Genomic DNA, 10064 nt, shown 5'->3' with positions numbered 1-10064 from the left:
AAGGTATGCCATGTAGATGCTCATGTACCCAAGAGTCGGGCCGCTGAGGAACACCAGAATAACCAGCAAGTGGATAAAGCTGCTAAGATTGAAGTGTCTCATTGATTTATATTGGCAAAATAAGAGTGAATTCTTTTTAGCCCGGTGGGCCCAGGACACCTCAGGCCATCAAGGCAGAGATGCAACATATAGATGGGCTCATGATCGAGGGGTGGACTTAACGATGGATGCTATTGCCCAGGTTATTCACGAATGTGAAACGTGCTGCAATTAAGCAAGCCAAGGGGTTAAAGCCTCTCTGATATGGAGGACGATGGCTGAAGTACAAGTATGGGGATGCCTGGCAGATTGGCTATATCACACTCCTGCCGACCCACGAAGGCAAGCGCCATGTGCTTACCATGGTGGAAGCAACCACCGGATGGCTGGAAACGTACGCTGGTGAGCGGGTGGTGAGCAATTTTATCCTCTCCCCTTGTTATTTCCCTTTTCATTATTATTATTGGTGGTAGCAATAGTGGTTTTGTTTTATACCTTAGTTACTGGACTGCTCTTATGTCAACCCGTGGGAGTTACATTCTTTTGATTCTCCTCCCCATCCCTCTGGGAGCGGGGGGAGGAAGAAGAGGGGGAGTGAGAGAGCAGCTGCGTGGTTCTGATGTACTGACTGGGCTTAAACCATGATAGTCAGTACCTCCTTGAAGCCAATTTACCTACTTCTGAGGGCTTATGATCAATAGTTTAAAACTTTCTAATTCTTTCATTTTATTATTCTCCTAGGAATCTACCCTTAAATGCATTTTGAGTGCCTTATGGAATTTGTCAGCACACTGTGCTGAGAACAAAGACAATATATGTGCTGTTGATGGTGCTCTTGTATTTCTAGTTGGTACACTGACATACCGGAGCCAAACAAACACTTTATCCATCATAGAAAGTGGAAGAGGAGTATTAAGAAATGTTTCTAGCTTAATTGCTACTAATGAGAACCACAGGTGAATATACATTCTGTTTTTCTGAGACTCAGTAGTGGTACCAAAAGTATATTTAATAGTTTGTATGACCAAGTCTTAATATGAATGCATTCTTTAAGTATAGTAATTAAGCATTCATTTTCTAAATTGATTTGATAAGGCAAGTGTTTACTTCATATAACATAAATATACAGAAGGATTAATATATATGCTGCTTGCTAAATGATTAATTGTACTAAAAGTTTTTCCTGGAAAGAGAGAAGAAATTCCTAATTTATTATCAATCAGCCATAGGAAACCACCTGGAATGGTTTATATGAAGAGGATAGTGTGGGAGCAAACTGTTCATAGTTGGGTAGAATTTGATTAACATTTAGATGAAAACTTGAGGAAAAAATAAGATAAATTTGCACTGAAGAATTTATAATTATCCTTACTATGGATTAAACTTGCCTATAGCATGATAGGGTTTTGTTTTGCTTTGTCTCTTATCCTTTTGAAATGCCACTTATTGACTTTTGTTTTCAATCACTCAACACCAGGCAAATCTTGCGAGAGAACAGCTGCTTACAAACCTTGTTACAGCATTTGAAGTCACACAGTTTGACAATAGTCAGTAATGCATGTGGGACCCTGTGGAATCTTTCTGCATGAAATGCAAAAGATCAGGAGGTGCTGTGGGACATGGGAGCAGTGAGCATGCTCAAAAATCTCATTTACTCAAAACACAAAATGATAGCAATGGGCAGCGCTGCAGCTCTAAGAAACCTGATGGCAAATAGGCCAGTAAAATATGACACCAACATTATGTCTCCAAGATCAAGATTACCATTTCTTCATGTTAGAAAACAAAAGGCACTGGAAGCAGAATTAGATGCTCAGCATTTATCAGAGACTTCTGACAACATAGATAATTTAAGTCCAAAAGCATCTCACCATAATAAGCAGAGACATAAGCAAAATAGATATGAGTATGTTTTGGATTCCAGTCAATGTGATGATGGGATTGGCAGATCAGAGAGTTTTAATACTGGTTATAGGGCTGTACTTTCACCATATTTAAATGCTACAGTATTGGCTGGCTCCTCTTCCTCTAGTAGAGGAAACATAGAAAACTCTCAATCTGAGAAAGACAGAAGTCTCAATAGGAGTGGAGCAGTAAGTTTAAATAGCTATCATCCAGTTACAGAGAATACTGGCAACTCTAAGAAAATAGGAGTACAGGTTACTGCTGCAGCTCAGATTGCCAAAGTTATGGAAGAAATAACAAGCATGCATATTCCACAAGAAGACAGAAGTTCTTGTTCCACTTCTGAAATGCAGTGTTTGACAGAAGACAGAAATGTCCCAAGAACGGCTGCTGTCCATACTCACTCAAATACATACTTTCCTAAATCCGAGAATTCAAACAGGACATGTCCTATTTCCCAGCATCCAAGGATGCTGGGGAGGGACTCTTCCTTAGGGACTGTAGTGGTAGGACAAGGGGTAATGGCTTCAAACTTAAACAGGGGAAGTTTAGATTAGATATAAGGAAGAAGTTCTTTACAGTGAGGGTGGTGAAGCACTGAAATGGGTTGCCCAGGGAGGTTGTGGATGCTCCATCCCTGGCGGTGTTCAAGGCCAGTGTGGACAGAGCCTTGGACCACGTGGTTTAGGGCAAGGTGTCCCTGCCCATGGCAGGGGGGTTGGAACTAGATGATCTTCAGGTCCTTTCCAACCCTTACTATTCTATGATTCTATGATTCTATGCCTTATACGAAAATTGAATACAGGAGAGCTTCAAATGATAGTTTAAATAGTGTCAGCAGCAGTGATGGCTATGGCAAAAGAGGCCAAACAAAACCTTCCATTGAATCTTACTCAGAAGATAATGAAAGTAAGTTTAGTAGTTATGGTCAATACCCAGCTGACTTGGCACATAAAATACATAGTGCAAATTATATGGATGACAATGATGAAGAGCTAGACACTCCTATTAATTACAGTCTTAAATATTCAGATGAACAGTTAAACTCTGAAAGGCAAAGTCCCTCTCAAAACGAAAGATGGGCAAGGCCTAAGCATCTAATAGATGATGAAATAAACCAATATGAACAAAGGCAGTTAGGGAGCCAAAATGCAACTTATTCCATATACACTGAAAGTGGAGATAAGTGCATTAAATACCAGTCACCTTTTGGACAGCAAGAGCGTGTTTCTTTTAGATCAAGAGAATCCACTGGTGCAGAGCAGAGCAGAGTAGGCTCAACTCTTGGAATGAATCAGAAAGTAAACCCATCCTTGTGTCAGGTTGATTATGACCATGATAAGCCAACCAACTATAGTGAACACTACTCAGAGGAGGAACAACACAAAGAAGAAGACAGACCAACCAATTATAGCATAAAGTACAATGAAGAGGAATATCATGTTGATCAGCCTATTGATTATAGTCTAAAATATTCAACAGAAGTTCATCCCTCTTCCCAGAAGCCATCTTTTACTTTTTCAAACAGTTCATCAGTGCAAAGCACTAAAACTGATCATATTTCCTCAAGCTATGGGAACATAGCAACCCCTTCAGGTAGTTCAGAGACAGAGTCATGTTTACCGAAGTTCTGCACAGAGTAGAAGCAGTCATGCTCAGAAGACTACCTCTTGTAAGACTCCCTCTATTAATCAGGAAAATATACAAACTTACTGTGTGGAAGATATGCCAATATGTTTTTCAAGGTGTAGCTCTTTGTCGTCTTTGTCATCAGCTGAAGATGAAAGAGGACACAATCAATCCATACATGTGACAGATGCTAGTAACACATTACGGATAGCAGAACTAAAGAAAAACAATGGGATTTTGTCTACAAAAAGCGTAGTACGTAAAGTTGCATCAATATCTAAGCACATTAGAACAAAATCTAGTCAATTTCAGACTCCTAGTTTATCTCCTTCTGACTCTTCTAAACATAAAGCTGTTGAATTTTCTTCAGGTGCCAAATCTCCCTCAAAGAGTGGTGTGCACACTCCTAAAAGTCCACCAGAACATTATGTGCAGGAGACTCCACTCATGTTTAGCAGATGTACTTCTGTAAGTTCCCTGGATAGTTTCGAAAGCCATTCAATTGCTAGTTCAGTTCAAAGTGAGCCTTGCAGTGGAATGATAAGTGGTATTATAAGTCCCAGTGATCTTCCAGACAGCCCTGGACAAACAATGCCTCCAAGCAGAAGCAAAAAACCCCCTCCTGCTCAAGGAGCTTGAGTAAAGAGGGAAGTAGCTAAAGGCAAAGTACCTAATGCAGAAAAGAGAGAGTCTGGTCCTAGACAGGTAGCTGTAAATGAAGCTGTTCAAAGAGTTCAGGTACTGCCAGATGCTGATACGTTGTTACATTTTGCCACAGAAAGTACACCGGATGAATTTTCTTGCTCTTCTAGCCTAAGTGGTCTGAGTCTTGCTGAACTGTTTATACAGAAAGATGTAGAGTTAAGAATTATGCCTCCTGTGCATGGAAATGAAGCAGAACCTGAACAGCAGGCAGAGAAGCCTACTGAAGCAGAAAAAGACATTATGGGTTATTCCGATGATGATATTGAAATATTGGAAGAATGTATTATTTCTGCAATGCCAACAAAATCTTCACATAAAGCTAAAAAGCCTTCTCAAGCATCTGCTTCAAAAATACCTCCTCCTGTAACCAGAAAGACAAGCCAACTGCCAGTTTACAAACTTCTGCCTTCTCAAACTGGATTGCAATCCCAAAAGCATGTGAGTTTTACACCTGGAGATGATATGCCACGGGTATGTTTTGTTGAGGATACACCAATAAATTTTTCAACAGCTACATCTTTGAGTGACCTCACAATAGAATCACTACCAAATGAGTTGGCCAATGTAGAGAATGTGGGTACAAGGGCAGAGTCAGGGGAGTTTGAAAAGAGAGACACCGTTCCTACAGAAGGTATAAGTACAGATGACTCTAGGAGAGCAAAAAGCTCAACTAGGACTGCCCCAGGACTGCATGATGACAAAACAGAAAAGGGTGATATTCTGGCTGAATGTATTAACTCAGCTATGCCAAAAGGAAAAAGTCACAAACCTTTCAGAGTGAAGAAGATAATGGATCAAATTCAACAAGCATCTTTATCTGTAAGTAACAAAAATCAGTCAGAACATGATAAAAGGAAGCCAACATCACCAGTAAAGCCCATTCCCCAAAATAATGAATATAGAGCACATGTAAGAAAAAACACAGAGCCTAAATGCTATATTAATAATGAAAGAAGCTATTCAGAGAACAGAGACACAAAGAAACAGAATCTTAAAAATTATTCAAGATATTTTAATGACAAACTTCCAAATAATGAAGAGCATGTAAAAGGAAGCTTTGCATTTGATTCCCCTCATCATTACATGCCTATTAAGGGAACTCCTTATTGGTTTTCCCTAAGTTCTTTAGATTTTGATGATGATGTTGACCTTTCAAGGGAGAAGGCAGAATTGCGAAACAATGAAACTGAAGACTGCAGTAATACAGAACAGTCTTCAAATCATCAACCAAGTAATAGGACACAAGTTTGTCAGAAATACCCAACAGGCAGAAGCCAACCTTTCTCTCAGTCAGCTAAAGATATTTCAGACAGAGGAGCAGGTGCAGATGAGAAAACGCAGAATTTTGCTATTGAAAACACACCTGTATGTTTTTCTCGCAATTCATCTCCTAGTTCCTTTAGCAATATTGATCAAGAAAACAACAACAAAGTAAGTGAACCTGCAAAACAAACTGAGGCTCCTTATTCACAGATATCAGATAGACCACAGATTTCTGGTTATGCACCTAAATCATTTCATGTTGAAGATACTCCTGTATGTTTCTCTAGAAACAGCTCTCTGAGTTCTCTCAGTATTGACTCAGAAGATGATCTGTTGCAGGAATGCATTAGTTCTGCTATGCCTAAAAAGAAAAAGCCCTCATCAGTAAAGAGTGAAAGTGAAAAAAATAATTCCAGAAATATGGGTGATATATTGGCAGAAGATTTAACACTGGATTTGAGAGAGATAGAAAGGCTGGATTCAGAACATGATTTATCACCTGATTCAGAGAATTTTGATTGGAAAGCTATACAAGAAGGTGCAAATTCTATAGTAAGTAGCTTGCATCAAGCTGCAGCTGCTGCATCACCGGCTAGACAAACTTCATCAGACTCTGACTCTATCCTTTCATTAAAATCTGGTATTTCTCTAGGGTCACCATTTCATCTTACTTCAGACCAAGAAGAAAAGCCTTTTACTAGTAATAAAGGTCCAAGAATTCTTAAGCCAGGGGGGAAGAGTACATTGGGGTCTAAAAAAGTAGAATCTGAAAATAAGGGAATCAAAGGAGGGGGTAAAAAAAAGTATAATTGCAAGAAAAGATTGCTCCAATTCAGAAGTTTCAAGCCAGTTAAATCAACTACAGCAAACAAGTATGACTTCAATATCATGTGGTAGGACAATGATTCATATTCTGGGAGTTCAAAATAGTTCCTCAAGTACTAGTCCTGTTTCCAAAAAAGGTCCCCCACTAAAAAATACAAACTCCAGGAATACCAGTGAAGGTCGAAGTTCTGTTAGTTCTCCAAGAGGAGTCAAGTCATCAGTGAACCCTGAGTCAGCTCCTGTAACTAGACAACCATCTCAACAGAGTGGATCAAGTAAAGGACTTTCTAGATCAGGATCTAGAGACTCCACTCCTTCTAGACCTTGACAGCAGCCATTAAGCAGACCTCTGCAATCTCCAGGCTGAAACTCAATTTCCCCAAGAAGAAATGGTATAAGTCCTCCCAACAAACTGTCTCAGTTGCCAAGGACATCATCTCCTAGTACAGCTTCAACTAAATCTTCAAGTTCAGGAAGAATGTTATATATAGCACCAGGCAGGCAGATAAGCCAGGAAAATGTTACAAAGCAAATTGCCTTACCTAAGAGTACCAGTGGCATTCCCAGAACTGGGTCTGCTTCAAAAGGATTAAACCAAATTCTCAGTAGTGGTGGATCAAACAAAAAGGCTGAACTATCCAGAATGTCATCCACAAAATCTAGCAGAAGTGAATCTGACAGATCTGAAAGACCTGTTCTGGTTTGTCAGTCAACTTTTATTAAAGAATCTTTGAGTCCAACTTTATGACAGAAATTAGAAGAGTCTGCTTCATTTGAATCTCTGTCTCCTTACAGGTCAGGCTCTCCCACTAGGTTCCAAATACAGACTCCAGTTTTAAGTCCATCTCTTCCCGATATGTCTTTATCCACTCATTTAACTGCCCAGACTAGTGGTTGGCAAAATTTACCCCCTAATCTGAGTCCCATAGAATATGATGGGAGACCAGCAAAACATTATGACATAGCTCGTTCTCATTCTGAGAGTCCATCTAGATTGCCAATTCATAGATCAGGAACATGGAAGCGTGAACATAGTAAGCATTCCTCATCGCTTCCTCGTGTAAGCACTTGGCGAAGAACTGGAAGTTCTTCCTCAATTCTGTCAGCATCTTCAGAATCCAGTGGGGAAAAAAAAAAGTGAAGATGAAAAGCAACATGGAAGTTCTGTTTCCAGACACAAACAAAGTAAGGAAACTCAAGCACCAGTGAAAGGTACTTGGAGAAAAATAAAAGAAAATGAAATTCCTCAAATAATGAATGATCCTCAGTATTCTTCCTCAGGTGCAACAAATTATTCTGATTCCAAAACTCTAATTTATCAGATGGCACCATCTGTCTGTAAGACAGAGGGTGTGTGGGTGAGGATAGAAGACTGCCCTATTAATAAACCTCAGTCTGGAAGATCCCCAACTGGAAATGCTCCCCCTGCCTTTGACAGTGTTTCAGAGAAAGGGATTGTGAATGATAAAGATTCTAAAGAGATTAATGAAAAACAAAATCCAGGGAACAGAAACGTTCCTGTTTGTACCATTGGTTTAGAAAATTATCCAAAAGCTTTCTTTCAGATAAAGAGTCCAGACAAGAAAAGAAGCAAAACCTGTACAGAATAATCCTGTTCCTGCACCAGAAAATAATGAAAGTAATGTTAGTGAGTGTACACCATTCAGTTCCAGTAGCTCGAGGAAACATAACTGCCCTACTGGTACTGTTGCAGCAAGAGTGACTCCTTTCAGCTACAGTCCAAGTCCCAGGAAGAGTAGTGCGGACAGCAGTTCTGCTCGGCCATCACAAATACCAATGTCAATAAATAACATCACAAAGAAACGTGACTCAAAGACTGAAAATCCAGACTGCAGCAGAACTCAGATTCCTAAACATTATTCTGGCTCTTACCTGGTGACTTCTGTTTAAGTACATTAAAAAAATAAATGCAATTGATGTACTATATACAGAAGCTATTTAGAAATTTTGTTTCAAATGAAATTTTAAAAGAGTGGGTGTTGGTTTTATTTGTTGTTTTTATCTTTTGCAAATAGGTTTGATTCTTGTTAGAGGGTGCTTGTTCTGGAAGCCATATTTGATAGTATAATTTGTCTTCACTGGTAATATTTTGGAGGAATGCCTAATTGACAGCTTGGAATAAAATTGCTAATGCAATTATATTTGTACAGTATGTTTACCATATTTAATTAGCATCCCATAATCCTTTAAACATTGCTTGTTTTGAAAACATGAGCATTACAGATAGACATGATACAGTCATATTGCTATATCAATTGTTTGTGGATTACAGACTAACTAAACTACATCAGGGAAGAATTGGTATTATTTATGCAAAAAGTAACTCAGTTTTAGTATTTGTGAGTCTTTCTAACAGAATAATTAATCATGTGGCTGTGAAAATCACAGTACTATGGTTTCTGCTGAACAAGCTTCCGCAGCCTGTGTTTCTGCATGAATAGAACTGATGGTTGATTTTCTGAAGTAATGATTAACATTTCTGTGGTCACATAATATGCATAGATAGTTATGATGCAAAAATTTACACTTTCTTTGTGCTCCACAAAAAAAAGGACAACTGTGTAACTGTAAAAACTTGAACAAAATTATTTTACCTGAACTAGATTTTATCTTAAAGTAAGTAGATTTTTTTTTTTTTGCTATACAATAACTTGTTATATATTCTGGTAGATCAGGTGAGGTCTCTATGAGAGACATGAGTCATATCTCAAAAGAGACTAAAATGAACATTTCAGAATAAATTATCATAGAATCATAGAATTATTTGTGTTGGAAGGCACGTTAAAGATCATCTAGTTTTGACCCCCCTGCCATGGGCAGGGACACCTTCCACTAGACCAGGTTGCTCAAAGCCTCATCCAGCCTGGCCTTGAACACTGCCAGGATGGGACAGTCACAACTTCTCTGGGCAACCTGTGCCAGCGCCTCAGCACCCTCACAGTAAAGAATTTTTTCCTAATATCTGATCTAAATCTACCCTCTTTCAGTTTAAAGCCATTCCCCCATGTCCTATCACTACTTGCTCTTCTAAAAAGCTCCTCTCCAGCATTCTTGTAGACCCTCTTTAGGTATTGGAAGGCTGCTATTAGGTCTTCCTGGAGCCTTCTCCAGGCTGAACAAGCCCAACTCTCTCAGCCTGTCTTCATAGGAGAGAGGTGCTCCAGCCCTCTGATGATCTTCATGGCCCTCCTCTGGACTCGGTCCAACAGGTCCATGTCCTTCTTACGTTGGGGATGTAAACTGTATGTGTTAATTCTGCATTACATTAACCCACAGTATTTTATTTTGAGATGTCACCTTACAATGTGTTGCATAATGTACTTATGCTTAAAGCCTAATCCAGCAGAATCTTGCACCTCCAATATTCACTACTCTTTATCAGTGAGAAAAGGCTGTTGTAGGATGCTTATAACCACTGCAGTATCAGACCTCACGTCTTCTGTACTGTTACCACAAAAGTTGGTTGGCAAAACTCTCTAAGACTCGATGTGGAGTTTTAGAAAGAAGCATTCCTTGTTGCAGCGCTGGGTGCATGCATGAATAGCTTCGCAAAGGTAAGCGCACCTGTTACTTTGCCGGCAGTGGCTACATATATATTTAGCATACTCATGCATCTTTGCAGCTTTTCCTGGAAATGATTTGCATATTCATGAGATTTCCAGGAACTAATTATAATA

The 10064-nt window shown here is 39.3% G+C and overlaps 1 pseudogene; it reads left to right on the top strand.

Moving 5' to 3' along the window:
* The first annotated feature begins 313 nt into the window (after positions 1-313).
* LOC115619259 lies at positions 314-8277 on the top strand (annotated as a pseudogene).
* Positions 8278-10064: the final 1787 nt, after the last annotated feature.

Source organism: Strigops habroptila, chromosome W (assembly GCF_004027225.2).
Source record: "Strigops habroptila isolate Jane chromosome W, bStrHab1.2.pri, whole genome shotgun sequence".
In the NCBI taxonomy this organism is placed as follows: domain Eukaryota; kingdom Metazoa; phylum Chordata; class Aves; order Psittaciformes; family Psittacidae; genus Strigops; species Strigops habroptila.
Note: the sequence above shows the minus strand (reverse complement) of the source record. Positions and strands in the feature narration are given on the sequence as shown.